Source organism: Brassica oleracea, chromosome C5, assembly GCF_000695525.1.
Source record: "Brassica oleracea var. oleracea cultivar TO1000 chromosome C5, BOL, whole genome shotgun sequence".
Lineage (NCBI taxonomy): Eukaryota > Viridiplantae > Streptophyta > Magnoliopsida > Brassicales > Brassicaceae > Brassica > Brassica oleracea.
Window position 1 is genome coordinate 25,631,661 of NC_027752.1, and position 16,309 is coordinate 25,647,969.

At 33.3% G+C, this 16,309-nt stretch overlaps 2 long non-coding RNA genes across 2 annotated transcripts; one reads left to right on the plus strand and one right to left on the minus strand.

Moving 5' to 3' along the window:
- Nucleotides 1-6,769: 6,769 nt before the first annotated feature.
- On the plus strand, nt 6,770-8,352 carry LOC106294189. Its single transcript, XR_001260766.1, has 6 exons — nt 6,770-6,789; nt 6,912-7,044; nt 7,142-7,313; nt 7,391-7,673; nt 7,773-7,924; nt 8,017-8,352. It is a non-coding gene; the product is annotated as an uncharacterized LOC106294189 (long non-coding RNA).
- A 2,805-nt stretch (nt 8,353-11,157) lies between these two features.
- LOC106292987 lies at nt 11,158-13,071 on the minus strand. Its single transcript, XR_001260301.1, has 6 exons — nt 12,779-13,071; nt 12,512-12,667; nt 12,194-12,414; nt 12,062-12,118; nt 11,897-11,965; nt 11,158-11,792 (listed from the first exon to the last, which is right to left on the minus strand). It is a non-coding gene; the product is annotated as an uncharacterized LOC106292987 (long non-coding RNA).
- Between the last annotated feature and the right edge of the window lie 3,238 nt (nt 13,072-16,309).

Here is a 16,309-nt window from a genome sequence, read left to right on the forward strand (position 1 = left end):
CCCCCTGCTTCTCGGAATCCTCTCAACCTGATGGAGCAGGCGAGATTCGGTGAAGATCGGAGGCGCTTCTCTAACAGTCTTCGTGTGTCGGGTGGGCCTTGTGCGGTGGTTCTATACAAAAGCTCCGGAGTCTTGGTGTCTCATTTGTCGATGGCGGTTGCCTCCGTTCGAGAACGATGGGGTTCTAGGGTTTGCCTCCGACGGCGTCGATTCTTCTCGGACTTTGTGCCGCGGCGAGTCTCTAAAGCAAGATACGGGGGTTAGGTTTTTGGGAACCGATTCTTTTGGATTTCCGGTGATTTCAGGCCGCTGGACTCTCCGGTGGTGGCGAAATCTCTGAGAGTTCTCTTGACGGAGCTTGGCTGGTATTGGACTCCCCGTGCAGAGAGATGAAGAAAGATGAATCTGTTAGATGAAGTGAGATAGAGAGAATAACGTACAGAGTAAGATAGATGAGAAAGAAACACATTGATTCTTAGGCATTGATTTATGTAATCCATTGGCCAAAAATAGTGATCCATAATTTCAAGAATCAACCAATAAGAAAGCAGCACGAAGATAATGGTTTGTGGCCTTTAGATCATAATTAATCAATGGCCCACGAAAAACACTACCTTTTTTTTTATCTATGGTTGTTTTAGAAATTGTTTGAACTTAAAAATTAGATAACATATTTAACATGTGAAATATAAAATTGTGGATTTGAATTTTGTGGTTATCCAATTAAAGAAAAAATGATTTGGTAGTTTTGTGTTTGTGTTAAAACAAATAGAATTTAAATTTCAAGGTTCCTAAGTGTATAGTGTTTGTTTAGGGATTAAGAGTATAACGTTTGTGTTAAAATTTTGTGAGTATACATATAATAAATGTATTTTGGTTTTAACGTGTATGTTTTTTGGATTGAAATTTTAGGACTATTAGATATAAAGTTTAGGATTTTAGATTTAAAGATTATGTGTGATTATAGGGTTTGGATTTCATGTATATAGGGTTTGGTGTTTAATCTAAAAAGATTTAAATTTATAATTTTATATTTAAAAACTAAGGTTTAAGTTTTAAAATATGATAAAGATTGTTAGTGTGTTAGAGTTTAAAGTTTATGTTTAGGGTTTAAAAACTTATTTGGGGTTTAGGGATTCAAAAAACCAAATATAATGTTTTTAATTATTTTGCTATTAAACATAAGCTATCATAACATTTCCAATTATACTATTCTATCATAGCGTTTCCAAATATACAAACGCTATCTAAAACTAACGGGTATGTTAACCATAGCAGAAAGACAAAAAACGATATCCTCTACTGCTATCAAAACCCATTTTTCTTTGTAGTGAGTTGAAAGTTTCGTTTGTTGATCTCGGGTTGACCACCGCTGATGCTTGTGTTTCCGCCGCATGATACCCTGTTTTTGTAGTATAAACTCCACCTTTGTTCAGAGTCTATATAATATTTTCTAGCAAGAGACCCCTTCCCTGGTTTTATGCAAAACATCTTTTACGCTTCGTGAGGAAGAACAAGTTGTACCTGTTCTCTGTTCCACTCTTTTAATTGCTGATCGATTAACTCTGCGACTAGCAACTGTTGATCATTCTGTTTTTGGGGTCCCATGGGTTTTGTAGGGTGCTCGACAGATAGCCAGGTATTGTCCAGACTCTGGTAGCTAGACCATTCCCAACAGCGATGCTGAGATGGGGGAGCAGCAGGTCCCTACCCTTCAAGATGCTTCGCCATCCGTGTGAGGCTGCACATTTTGGTGTCGCATCCAAGAACTTTGAACCATTGCAATATTTTCCACAAAGAACTCTAGCCATCAGAGATTCTGGTTTTTTGATAATTCTCCATCCAAGTTTGGCGAAGAGTGCGTCGTTAAAAGCTTCCACGTCCCGAATACCCAAACCACCGTCTCGTTTAGATTTTGTGAGATTTTACCAATCTATCCAGGAACTTTTCTTTTTTCCATTGTTTGAATCCTACCAAAACCAGGTAAGTGTCGATTGGATACGTTTGTAGAGGCTTCGTGGGAGTTTGAAGCAGGTCATCGCATACGAGGGAGTAGGTGATAGTACTGACTTAAGCATTACTAGCTTCCTTGCTCCGGACAATTGTTTTGTTGCCCAACTCACTGCCTTTTGTTTGATTCGGTCTACAATGGAGGTGGAGAGGTCCTTCTTCCTTCTTCCAAAATGCTCTTGGAATCCCAAGTATTCCCGACTCCGCCTTTTTAAGCTATGCCCAGTTGTGCCTTAACTCTGTTTTGCACCTCTTCGGGTGTTTTATTTGAAAACGTGATCAAATACTTTGCTGGATTAATGACTTGGCCAGATGCTGGTTCATACTTCTGCAGGATTATTAACACTGCCTCACAGCTTCTTGGAGTAGTCTTACCGAAGAACATGGTCTCATCAGGGAAGAGTATGTGGTTGATTCGAGGGCTAGCCCTCGCAACTCTGACTCTGGAGAAGTCCCCTTTCCTTTGTGCAGAGCGACAGAAACCCGAGAGAATCTCGCCGCAGAGAATGAACAAATAGAGGGATAGGGGATCGCTTTGGCGAATTTCCCGCTGTGGTATAATCATTCCCTTATATTTCCCGTTGATCAGGAAGGAAAAAGAAACGGACAAAATACACTGGAAAATTCTGTCAATGAAGCTGTTGTGGAACCCGAATTTCTTTAGAACCGCTTCAACAAAGCTCCATTCTAGCATGTCGTAGGCTTTACTCATATCAGTTTTCACAGCCATGGAGCAATGCTTGAAAGCCCTGGATCTTTTCAAAAAGTGGAGCGTTTCATGTGCTATCAACACATTGTCAGAAATCGCTCGTCCCAGAATAAATGCTGACTGGTTTTCCGAGATGAGAGCATCCAGTACTGGTTGTAGCCTTCTCGTGATGATTTTGAGATGATTTTGTAAAACGTATTGCAAAGAGCGATTGGGCGATAGTCTGCGGCCGTCTTTAGAGCTGAAATTTTTATAATTAGTCTGATGTGGGTGTGATTTATGGTACTCGGCCAATTCCCGGTCATGAAAAATTATCTAATCTCTGCAGTGATAGTTGGCGCCATAGTTTTCAAGTTGGTTCTACTCCGCTGTCTCCAGAATTATTCTCCGCTGTCAGAGGGTTCTACTCCTCTATCTCCAGAATTCTTGTCGCCCAGTGCTAGCCAGAGGGTTCTACTCCGCTGTCTCCAGAATTCTTCGTCCGCGTTATAGGCTTGCTTGAGCTTTGCATTTATTTCAGAGATTAACTCCTCGTTTTTTGTTGGGCTAGTCATCGTCTCCTCTAGCCTCTTCTTCTGTTGTATGATAGTTTTTTTTTCTGTTCGTGGTGGGTTCCATCTCGATATCGCAGCTATACAAGCAACTATCCTCCCCTCAACATCCGCTTGGGAGTTTGTCCATGTTTCTGAGATGATCTTGACAACCTCTTTATTTTTACAAAGGCTTCTTTCATATCTAAAGAGGATTTTCCTTCTTTTTTGGTTAGAGTTGAGGCACGTAAGGATTGGTCTATGATCAGACCCTTCGAAGTTGAGATAAGAAAAGTAACTTGCTGGGAAGTTTTCAACCCAATAATACAGTGAAATCTCAAATATAAGATTTTACTGTACAAAATCTTATATTTGAGGTTTCATATTTTTTCGGTCCTCACAATTATAAATAGTCTTGTTAATTTTATATCTATCATTTTATTCCTTATAACTTTTATATTTCATTAATATGACAGATGTAAATACTGATTTAGTTCATAAGTAATATATAACTATTAAAAAGTTAATGTATTATTTTAAATTTCATTAATTGATCATATATAAAAGCATTACAAAGTTATATTGAGTAATTTAGTATTTTGATTAATGATTAAATTTAAGTTTTTCAGTTATAATGTATATTATCTCTTTTCACAAGGATAAAGTAGATGTTTTAACTTATCTTATATGTTTTATAAAATTTATAATTCATATTTTTAAAGTCTTATCTATAATCTATTCAAATATATAATACGTCAGTTTCGGTTCTAACTAAGGGTCTTTGTTATTTATAAAATAAAATATATATTGTAGCCTTTCTATTTCATTGTGGAAAATTTGAGAAAACGTTAACTTGTGTTCTATCTTATACTCTGTTATATATCATAGATAAAACATCGAGTTCTTACATGTATGCTATGTTCTAAATATAGTAAAATTTAAATTCTAACATTTTCTCCATGTTCTCTCATTTTTATAATATGTATTATAACCTTTTATCTTTTTAGAATATGTATTCTATATTTTTGTATATTCTATGTTTTTAAATCTGAAAAAAATCTAGAAAGCAATTCTACCTATTTCTACTCAAACTTATCATGTTTTTATTGTTGAGCTACTTTGGATCACATTAAATTTAATTTTTTTTAATTCAACGATCTTCTTTCATATCTCTTTTTGAGTGAGAAAACCAGGATGAAGAAGAAAGAGAAGTGTTATCCGACAGAGAAAACGTAGGAGAGTGCGTCGGTGAGAACGCCACAAAGAGATTGCTGGTGAATCTCCATGGTCTATTTTCTTTGTGAGTAGATAAATTGTGAAGAGTCGGAGTAAACGAATGATGAAGATTATTAGTTTTAATGTGTTTTTTTATGAAATATTTTATAAAAAAAAAAACAGAAATATTATTAATATTTAAGATTGATAAAATTACGTTATTTGTTAATTATAGGATTAATTTCTTATTTATAAAAGCAAATGTATCTTGGAACAAAGGCAATAGACTAAAAGGTATAAAAGGACAAATTCTTTCTCAATATGCCCCTATTAGCCAATTTTTTCTTGCCAAACTCTGTTATCGCCGGCAATTATGTAATCTTCAAACTGAAAGTTCGGAACTAACTAAACGCGAATCACATTGAGACACATGGTAAAATACAAAAAAAAACTATATGTATATATATTTATCATCCAGAAAAATATTTATTTATTTGCTAACAAGCATTTTCCTTCTGTGAATTTCATGTAAATTTCCGTTATTTTTCCCGGCGAGTGGTGACACTGGTTTCGGCAGATCAGAATTAATAACATATAAGGACCTGTACGATAAATCCAAAGGGTTCTTGGTGAAAGACACCATTATTCTTGAAGTTGGAATGCTTTGTATGAGCCGGATCCAAGTCATCTCCAACTAGATGACTATTACCACTTATTTTGCTTTGCGTATAAATTATATACACCATATATGTATATATGTGTTTGTGTGAGATTAAATTATGGAGGGGGAAATGGAGTATGAATAAAAAATAAAAAAATTACTCCATTTATAGAGTAAACTTTTATTTTTTGTTCATACTCCATTTTTCACTCCATTTTTGGAGTAAATTATAGAGTATGGATGGAGATAGTCTTAGTCAATTTATATAAAGAGACATACTCTATGTAAAGTGTGATTATAGGAAAAAACATATAAAATAACTATCATAGTAAAGATAGATTGTTTTTGAGGATTTATGTTTTTTCTCCAGCAAAAAGAATCAACAAAGTAAAGGTCAAATGAAGGGAAAATCATTTGATTAATCAATTCTATTTAAGCCTAATAAATGCATGGAAAGGTTAGAAAATTCGTCTTCTTTAAGAAATTGTTAGGGTGGAATTGAACTAAATCAAGAAGATCTTAGAATGTATTTTATTATAGGAAACATTAAAGTTGCTTTACACTATGTTCTATCATTTTTGTGTGTGTGAAATTTTAATGTGAAAGTGTTTTATGTGGAAAATAAATATTTTTTTATGAAATATATATATGTTATTTTGATTGATAAATTGGGATAATTTGTGAAGAGGATCCAAGGTAGATTTATGTTAAGTGAATTTATATTTTCAGACACACATCCAAAAATATTTTCAGACTCACATCCAAAGAAAAGTCTTTTCTATGTATAACATGTTCTTATACAAAATACGAAGTGAAGGAGAACTGCATGTGGCATAAGTTTGTTCTCTTATAAACTAAGTTTTCATTTAAACTATCTTTTTTTGTAACAGTACATATAACTATCTAAACCTTGTTAAATTTAGTTTATATATAATATGGTTTTAAAGTGTATGAAAAACACTCTTATTAAAGAAAAAAAATTAAACTGATTTTATATTTGAAGACAGAAAGCTGAAACTGATTCTAAAGAAAATTTAGATTTTTTAAAATGGTGAAAATGGCAGATACAAAATATAATAAATTAGTTCAAGAAACCCAAAAAACCAATTTCCCATTAACGCTAGGCCAGGTTAAATAAAATATAGACCTGCACTCAAATATTTATGGATTTTACGAGTTTTGAGCTAGACTGAACTGGACCAGCCCAATTGACATTCCTATTAGTGACACTGCATGTTTGATAATCCTGAAATAAAGACACCATAATTCTGTAACTATTCTAAGATAAGGAATGATAAGTTAAAATATTTGTTTTTAGAAATAACAAAAAAAAACTCTTGGTTCACAAGAAAGTGCCTAATGGCCCTTTTCAAAATTATTACAGCCTGAGTCTTTATTTTTGTCGTTTCACACCCGAGTCTTTATTTATTAGTTTTTGTTAGTTGTCTTTAGAGTTATTTTACTAGGTTAGTTGTCTTACCTAACCCTTATATACTAAAAATAAAGACCAATACTAGGATGAATCAACCACATATGATCCACATGTTATATTGTTTGTCTCTGTTCTCATCTCTTGCAGAACCAAAAATCCCTGACATACTATAAAGTGTCCACATATCTAACCAAATGGTACACATCTCTCATATCTACTTATTTAGACATAGGTATGAAATCAAAAATCCCCTCTCTTTTTGCCTTTTTTTTTTATTTTACAATTTTATTTGAAATGAATAGTCGTTATTAGAAATGAATAGTCTGGAGGAAAAATTCAATCATTTGGTTACAGGAATCACTAGGACTAGGAGAGTGGAGGCAGCATCCAGCTACTCATTGAAGCTGGTGGGTCTTTCGGAGATTAAGGCAGGGAGTAATGTTAGATCGTATGAATCAGATGTATTTACTGCTTCAGGGTATCAATGGTAAGTCTAAACTAATCATTTGCTTTTTAGATCCTAGCTAGCTTTTCCCTACAAGATTTGATTTCTAAGGTTATAAGCTACTGAAAATAATAAGCAGGAGATTGATCTTGTACCCTCTTGGCAACGACAATGACGGTGGGAAAATCACTTCTCAATCTATGTAAGACTAGAAACTTTGGTTTCAAATCTTCCGAAGAATTGGGAGATTCAAGTGGATATGAAGTTCTTGGTTTTTAATCAGAACCATAAAAAGTATTTGACAGTCCAAGGTACGGAAATCTTTTTGTCCTATAGTTTCTCTGATCCTCAGTTAATCATATAACTTCCTTCGTTTTTTTCTTTGTAGATGGGATCTGAAACGATACAATGAAGCTAAAAAAATAGTTTGGTATAGCTCAGTTTATCGAACTCTCAACGCTGAAAGATCAAAAGAATGGGTATGCAGTGAAGGACACTTGTACCTTTGGCGTTGATATTGCTATTTTGAAACCTGCTGAGAAACTCGAGACTGTTACCTTCTTACACAACCCTCCAAACAACAAATTCACTTGGAAGATCTTTCATTTCTCGAACCTGAGTGACCAGGAATTTGTTCTGTCTGATCAGTTCCTTGCTGGGCAGAGATACTGGTGAGTTTACATATAGTGTAACCCTAGCTATAAATATATCTGCAATTACAATGTGAGTATTCTAAAAACTCTTAGCTGATGGTAAGCATATAATATCAGGAAAATTAGAGTTGATCCGAAAAGGGAACGAGAGGGGGTGTATATATTGTTCCCCAAACCCATTTGCCAAACTGTGCTATCGCCAGCAGTTTACGTAATGTTCAAATTGAAAATTCGGAACCAACTAAACGGGAACCACATAGAGAGAACTGGTAAAAACAAAAGATATATTATATATATATATATTAATCCATTAATAAAGATATTTGCTAACAAACATATTGCTTCTGCTAATTTCATGTAGATATCTGTAATTTATTTTTGTCGAGTGGTGACCGGACGTGGTCATGGGGTACCAAAACTAATAACACAGAAGGATCTGTACGATAAATCCAAAGGGTTCTTGGTGAAAGACACCATCATTGTTGAAGTTGAAATGCTTTGTATGAGCCAGACCCAAGTCATCTCCAAGTAGATGACTATTATCACTTATTTTGCTCTGCATATATATATATATGTGTGTGTGTGTGTGTGTGTGTTGGTGTGAGAGAAACCTTGAGTTTCTGAATAGAGGAAATACACTATGTTGAATGCCTCTAGTTATGTTTCATTTGCGTTTGTATGTTTACGTGAATTGTTTAATGAGGAAAAATGTCTTATATTTTGACTGATAGATTGGTAGTTTGGAACAAATGGAGACGATTTGAGACGATTCATTCCATAACCAATTCAATCCCAAACTATTGCTACCAAAAGTTTGACAACTTACACTCTACTAAATACTAGGAGAGGTCCGCGCTACGCGCGGGATTTGATGATCATTTTTAAATTTTTTGAAATGAGTATGATTATATGGTCTACACCAAATTTCAGTTATATATATAACTAAAAATGGTCGAATTCTTAGTATTGTTGATGTTTTAATCTCTAATTGTAAGCTTTTATAATGTTTTAAGTTTCATAACACTGTAAAATACATAAATCAGTCGGACTCAATCCAAAAAGAATGAGGTAGAGTTTTTTAATACCATTGTATCTTTTTCGTGAGGGTTTATAAAATAATGGAGAATGAAGTTTTATTTATTGTTGTTTTGGAGAATGTTAGTAATTGATATTTTAACAATTATTGTTGTTTTTGGGCCTTTATTTTGTGCAATATTTTATGGTATCTAGATATTATTATAATTTTCATTTTTGCATAATTATTTTTGAGATTATTTTTAAAATAGGCACAATTTGATTACATGCATAAATGTATTTTTACCTCGTACGTATATGTATATTGTATTACAATCAGCTAAAAATATGAAGAGAAATTTATTTATTCAATTTGGTAGAGTACAGTTTCCAACAACATACACATGTGATCTAATATACTCTAATTTTAGCGAAATGAATAAAACTGAACCGAAACTAAACTACATGAAGCATATTTTACTTATACCATTTGGTAAAATATAGTTTTCACAAAGACTATTATTTCAATCTTCTGTATATATACACTAACTGTATTTTGTATTATGCATTTAGACAGAAATTCCTACTCAGTTTTATGGATTATTTTATTTGGGATGTTTAAAATCTTGAGAGGCTGAAATATGATTTCTATGCATAATATTTATATGATTTATATTGATTTTATTTTAAAATCATGTTATTTTATATAATTATGTATACTGTGTGGATTATTTTAATCTTCTTATTTGGAAAATTGTTTAATAAATAATAATAATTGTTTTTAAAGGGTAATATCCGTATTGGTTAATATTTGAATGTAGATTGTTTTTAGTTACACTGAAATGATGGCCAGTTTGATTATAATAGTTTGGACATCACCATAGAACAATCATACAAATTACTATTTTATGTTTGATATTTCTGGTCATACGGATGTGTATATGATGTAATCTATCATAAATATGTTTATGATGTATATATTATGAGTATGTAAGGAACAATATTGGGTTTGATTTTTGTTTCGAAGCAAGAGCAAGACTGTTGAAAAGAAGCATAAAAAATTCAGCCAAGGCCGAGAATACTTTCTTTTCTATTGATCTCAAATGTTCATTTTGTTCTCTTAATTTATATAGGATATGACATGCACCTTGCGCATAGTGGGTTAATTTTTATATATTTGATCATTTTATTTATACATATACAATGTTTTTTTGTTGTTATTATATAATTTTTTTTCGATGGACTGGATCAATTTTTATTAAAAATTGTGAAACTAAACTATAATTAATATATCATGGGTTGATCGGATTGGACATTAAACAAATTATGACACAAAAACCTTATTTTTTTCCCACCGAACACATTCTTGAAAAAATGAACAGTACTGTTTCCAGAGTTAAATGATTTTGACTTCTATCTTCCATATGGTTTTGAAAGGTTCCAGATCAATCATCGAATTGAGACATGTCATTTTAATGCAAGGAAAACTTATATTTTTGTAATTTAAAGTCAAAATATTCAAAATATAACATATAAGAAAAAATCTAACATATAAGAAAAATATAACATATAAGGTTTCCTCATTTTTGTAATTTAAAGTTATTTTAAAAAAATCAAAATATAATATATAATAAAAATCTAATTTTTTTATTATATGGTTAATGTGATTTTTTAATTTTTTTTAATAATATAAAATTAAACAAAAATGAAAAAGATGCAAAAATTATTATCAAATATTTATTATTCATAGTCATTAATTGTCATATATATATTAATCATATTAGGTAATTACGTAACTTTTATTTAAGGAAATAATACACGCTTCTTATATTTTGGATTGGTATAATATTACCTAGTAATTGGATTTGGACCCACATATTTTTCAATTGATTCTTAAGCTCCCACATAAGCTAAATTACCATCCTAAATCCTAATTAAGTGACACTTAAACATGATTTTTTTTTAATTATTACAAACTTAAAGTTACAACTTTTTAAATGATCCTCAATTAATATATATGGGATTTTGTATTATATATAGAGAGAGAGAAATTGGAGATAGGTTTGGTGTTGATGACAATTTTTTAAGGTATAGTAAGAAAGATAATGGTTATACTGTGACATGATAAGTATTGGGGGTGGAATCAAGAGTGAAATCATCCTCAACTTGATCTTTGTTTATAATCATTATTTCTTAAAATTTGATCTTTCTTGTTTCGAGCTTCGAGGCTTTGATTCAGAGCGATGGATGAGATTAACTTGCAAGGTTGATGTAAAAAAATAATGTGTCCAGTTGTAACTTGGTTGTTACTTCAGTATATATTATAATGTTTTCTCGGATTGCTTGACAAACTTTATGAAACATGTTAAAATGAGTTGACAAATAAAAACCATGTTAGAATGAAGAAAATTCATACACATTAATTTAACAACTCTTAACTAAGCATTATCAAAATCTTTGGCCAACATTATGGTTTAACAACTCTTAATTAAGCATTATCAATAAAAATATCTTTCCAGAGAGTTTAAGCAATCAATGCATGAGAATACATATTTCGATACAACTTCCAACTCCAGAATCACGTGCTCTGTTTCTCAGAAGTAAGTCTATTTACGCTACTAATTACTTTGCACTCTATCAAAGGTTCAACATTTATCTGATCAGATGCTTGTAAGATAGCATATTTATAACTGTTTTTATCTAACGCTGCAATCTTCTTTGATTTTGAGTTACCATGTGTGTGTGTGTGTGTTTGCAGGAAGAGGAGACAAAAATTATTAAAGAGAATGATCAATATTGCGGTTTCAGGTGCTACAGGAATGACATCTAACCACCTCTCTTCAAAGTAAGTTACTCCTTTTATGAACTTGGTTTCCCGGGTGTAGCTTGCTTCTGGTGCAGTATTTGACCATACCAACCCATTGTTTTGAAACTTCTTGGATCAGAGAGATTAATCCAAGCTCTCGAAGGTTTTGCAATGGAACTCGAGGATTGCTTGTTCCCTTTGTTGAGAGAAGGTGATACAGACCAGGTCCTTATGTGAACTTCTGATTGGTGCAAAACCTTGAGACCCTGGAATGGCAGTTGCATCTCCTAACGTCAAGGTCTTTGTAGTGGGAAATCCTTGCAACACCAAGTGTTCCAATAAAATATATATTCTCGGAAATATAAAATTATTATCTAATAGAAATTAATGAAGAAGGAGAAGGGGTTTAAGCAATCAATACCTGAGAATACGTCTCTTTTTGGTAACTCCATTTGAAGAAGGCATGGTGATTGATGATCTTGAAGCTTCCCTGGTTCAACAGAATGCAAGTACATGGTATTGAGAAGATGAAAGTAACCAATGATACACATAAGTCAACATAAGAATCCAAAGGAGTGTTCTCAACTTTCATCACATACACCATCGGATCCACCACATCTTGTAAAAACCCAACAGAGAGAACCTATTACAAAAACCCATTGTAAGACATACTGCAAGCACAACAAAGAGTTAGTCTAGAAAACCCAAATAAACATACCTTATTGTGCATCAAGATCGACCATCTAGGCTCGAGCTGATCTTTATAGACGAAAGACAGTATCAACACGTAATATTTAGGCCCAAAAGAAGACGACGCAATTGCATGATTCTCTCATCAATGAACCCTCTAGTTGCCAACGGTCATAGGTGTACGACGGATATCATCGTTGACTGAAAGTGGCGAGCCGGTGAACACAGGGTGGCTGGCATGACAGTCGCCTTAAACAAATATGGAAAATCATCAGCATCAACAAACGGTTTCATAATATACCATTCAAAGAGATTAAATGAAAATCTAAATTTATGAGTTCCATACATATGAATGTGAAAGCCGGAATAGTGCAAAAATACTATAATTGTGAGATTCAATAGCCTTAGCATGTCCACCTCCATCAATTCACCACTGATTTCATAGATTCCCAGAATCTCAGCATCCTAACCTTGACTGTGGAACAAAGCTTCACCGTCCGGTCTTCAAATCACCAAGAAGAACAGATATATTAGCCATTATTCTGGAAATAAGTTCTCTAGATTATAAGTTTATAACAAATGTGAAGATGATATTCAAGGAATCCATGATTACCTTTTTATAGATGGAGAACCACTGCCTAGAATTGTGATAATTATCATTTAATGAATCTTCGTGCTTGATTTGCGTCGATGGAGTTAAGATGTTTCTTAAAGACCATGATTCAAGAGATCCCGTAACGTCTCGGAGGGGACGAACTGAAAGCGATTCGATACTATCGACACACCACACAGATTCTATTCACGACGGTTCGTCAATCTCGACATGCTTAATCTCCATTTTTGGTTTACATACCAACATATCGAAGAAGATGATGAAACCCTTAATTTCTCTAGCAGGCTGGATACTTCATATTCTCAATATCCAAGTTAAATTCTGTCAAGCCCATCAAGTCTCAAAAAAGAAGCGACCAAGTTAATGAATGACACGTGCCAGCACCTAATGAACCTTTTTTCTTACGTGGCCTCTTAAGAAGAGAATAAAGTTCTTCTTTATATTATAAGAAGATTGCCAAGATGAGGTTTTGAAACGCCATTAATAAATTCACTAAATCACTAAACCAAATCTCTGTACAAATAGGTATTTTGCTCATCTAAAACTAATGTAGAAAATCAATAACATTTTCAAGTCTACCAATTATCATATGATATAATTCCAGATTGTCAATCTAGAATAAGTATTAAGAACAATACATACATATGAAGAATATAAGATAACCCAAACATTTATATTAATCTAACAATTGATCAATCCTTAGAAAAATCCTAAAATTAACAAGCATATTGATCAGCCATGATCAATGAAACACAAATCATAATAGGAATACATTGCATTAAGAGATAAAAATAATAAGTAATAGAGTTTGAAATATTCTATCTACTGATTTCGGTTTTATCTCTCCAAAAACTCTCAAAACCTCTGAGTCTGAATTATGAATTAAAAAACTCTCAAAAACCTAAATAAAGTCTAAAATGCGAAAATTACTTAAATACAAATACATGAAAACTTTGGATCTTTTTCAATTCTTGAAACTTGATAAGAACTCGTCAGTTTGCTTATGGATGATGGGTGTCGACCGTCAAAAAAGAGGTGTCGATTCACACCAGCTCTAAAGTTTCCGACTTGATATTTTCACCTTCAGTTCTCCTTATGCTACAAAATGCTCTAGAATCTCCAATCATGTGTAAAACATACCAGAACCTATAATGACTCACAGAAGACTCGAAACATACATAAAAGACTCCATAACATGATTTTTTTCATGGCCAGAACCCCCATAAAACCATGATATATCAACTCCTCAATACTTAACATTTTTTCTTTCAAGCAAAGCAGAGAAATAAACATGGGAAAGAGTTTTAAAATGTAGGAACTTATATATCCTTTAGAAAACCATTTCACCACTACCTGTTGCAAGCCAGATCAGTTAGCACCAATGCTAGAAGGTACTTCCATGTATTCAACCTCTGCTTAAAAATCTAACCATTTTAACCCACAGCTTATAAGAGTTATCCAAATTCACCACCACTAACCTCATTTAAAAGTTTATATGCAGTCTCATTGATGGGGTACTGATCATAAGACACATTGTCTCTTACCAGTTTAGGTTTCTGATCATACAAACAGTCTTACTCTAGTTCTTTTCCTCTCTCTTTTCTCGCTTCATTCAGTTGATTTCTATTTTTCTTGTCTTTGCAAAGGTGTAGGCGAATAATGGGATCACAAGAAATTTTCATACCCCTCGCTTCCACATTTGTGTGATTATTCCATTGAAGTAAAATATTGGGTTCATGGGAAATTTTCCTACCTTTTACTACTAAGGAAATCATCTCAATCTTTTTCTCATTTTTTTATTTTAGATTAGATTGAAAGGAAGAGAGAGGAGAAACATACTCACAAATACTTTTGTTTTCAGACCTAAACGAAGAATCCGATCCAATGTATATCAATCTCAAATATAAGGGACTCAAGTTGATTAATGTTGGAGGTCAGTTTTGGATCCTTCACACACTCTCACAAGAATGAATGTTATTAGCAGAGGCTTTTCCATGTCATACAGTCTGCAATTAATAGCTGAAAAAGGTCACTAATGTAACAGTTAGATGATTAGTTCCAAAAAAGCTCATAGTTCCCAACTGGCTCATAGTTCCCAACTGACTCAGTTTTTACTCAATAAAACGACACAACTGACACTCAAAAACAAACATAATCTCAGTAAATACCTCCTCTAGACATAAAAAAACATTATCCTCAGTGTTATACAATCCAAAGTTGGTGTAAGAAAGAAACAAAACCGAGTGAGATCAAGAAAATAAGAAAACTTATATGTCCGAGGGGAACCGACACTGCCTGTTCCACAACTCGGGATTTAAAAAAAATAAGAAACACTTACTAATGAATTGCCTCCCACCAAACACTTGTTTTCATTAGCTCGACTTTGGAGCAAGATTCAATCTGAATGAGGATTGAAACTTGCTCCAAAAAAAGTTTCAATGTCCAATATCTTCATCTTTAGTACACTGCTTATGAATCCTTTCACATCGTTGTGTCCTTTGTCTTTCAGATCTGAGGTGATAACAGCTCGAACCTTGCAATGTGCTGTGAGATACCTCTGCTTCGCACCTTATACTCAATCATACCATCTGAACAGTTTTGAGGAACCAATGTCAAGTGAAGATCGCCCTTGACCCTTTAGGACATCAACTTCTTCATATCCTTTCCCCCATACTTATATTATGCAGTAATCATAGATTCTTTGACATTGATCTTGTCACTTAAGCTTTCATGAGGAATAGCTAAAGGCAAAGAAACATCAGTAACACCAATGCAAGAAGCTAGATGCAGACCACTGTTTTTTTGCTACAGTTTTGTAGAAGACATTCTCATAAATGTTTGCAAAGGAGATTATGCCCTTAGACATGTAAACCACTGCTCCCGCTGTAGCCAGAAAATGTCCTCCCAAAATCAGAGGCATGTTTGAACCATTTCCCATCTCCAACACCTAAAATTCAATAGGAATAATGCAATTCCCAACTCTCAAATCCAAATTGCTAATATCATCATGTGGAGATTTAGTGAACAAGTTTGCAAAGGCCAGAATAATCCTTGGAGCTTTTATACCAATACCTAATCTCTCAGCAATGTCCTTAGAAACAAGAATAACTATAGACCATGTAGCGCATGGAGCATCAATGAATTCATCTCCTAATATAGTGTAGGGAACCACACATTTCCCAGGGTCTTCCAATTTTGTCAGTTTATTCACCCTTGAAGATGTACTTATAGCTCCATCAAACAATGTATTAACCTCTTCCATAGACTCAATGGTGTTCTTGAAAAACTGACTCAAGCGAAAACTATTCCAAGCCTCCTCAAAGATGATAATATCAAGAATCTTTTTCACCCTCTTGTAGAAAGAAACAAATTCTTTTTCACTAAGATCATCTCCAACCCAGCTCTATTATAAAGATCTCTAAAATAGAGAAAACAATAGAGATGGGGTTATTGGTCCAATGTATTCTTCTATAATAAAGTAATGTTATATTTGCCTCTATAAATAGAGGAATACTATATTTTGGGGGGGGG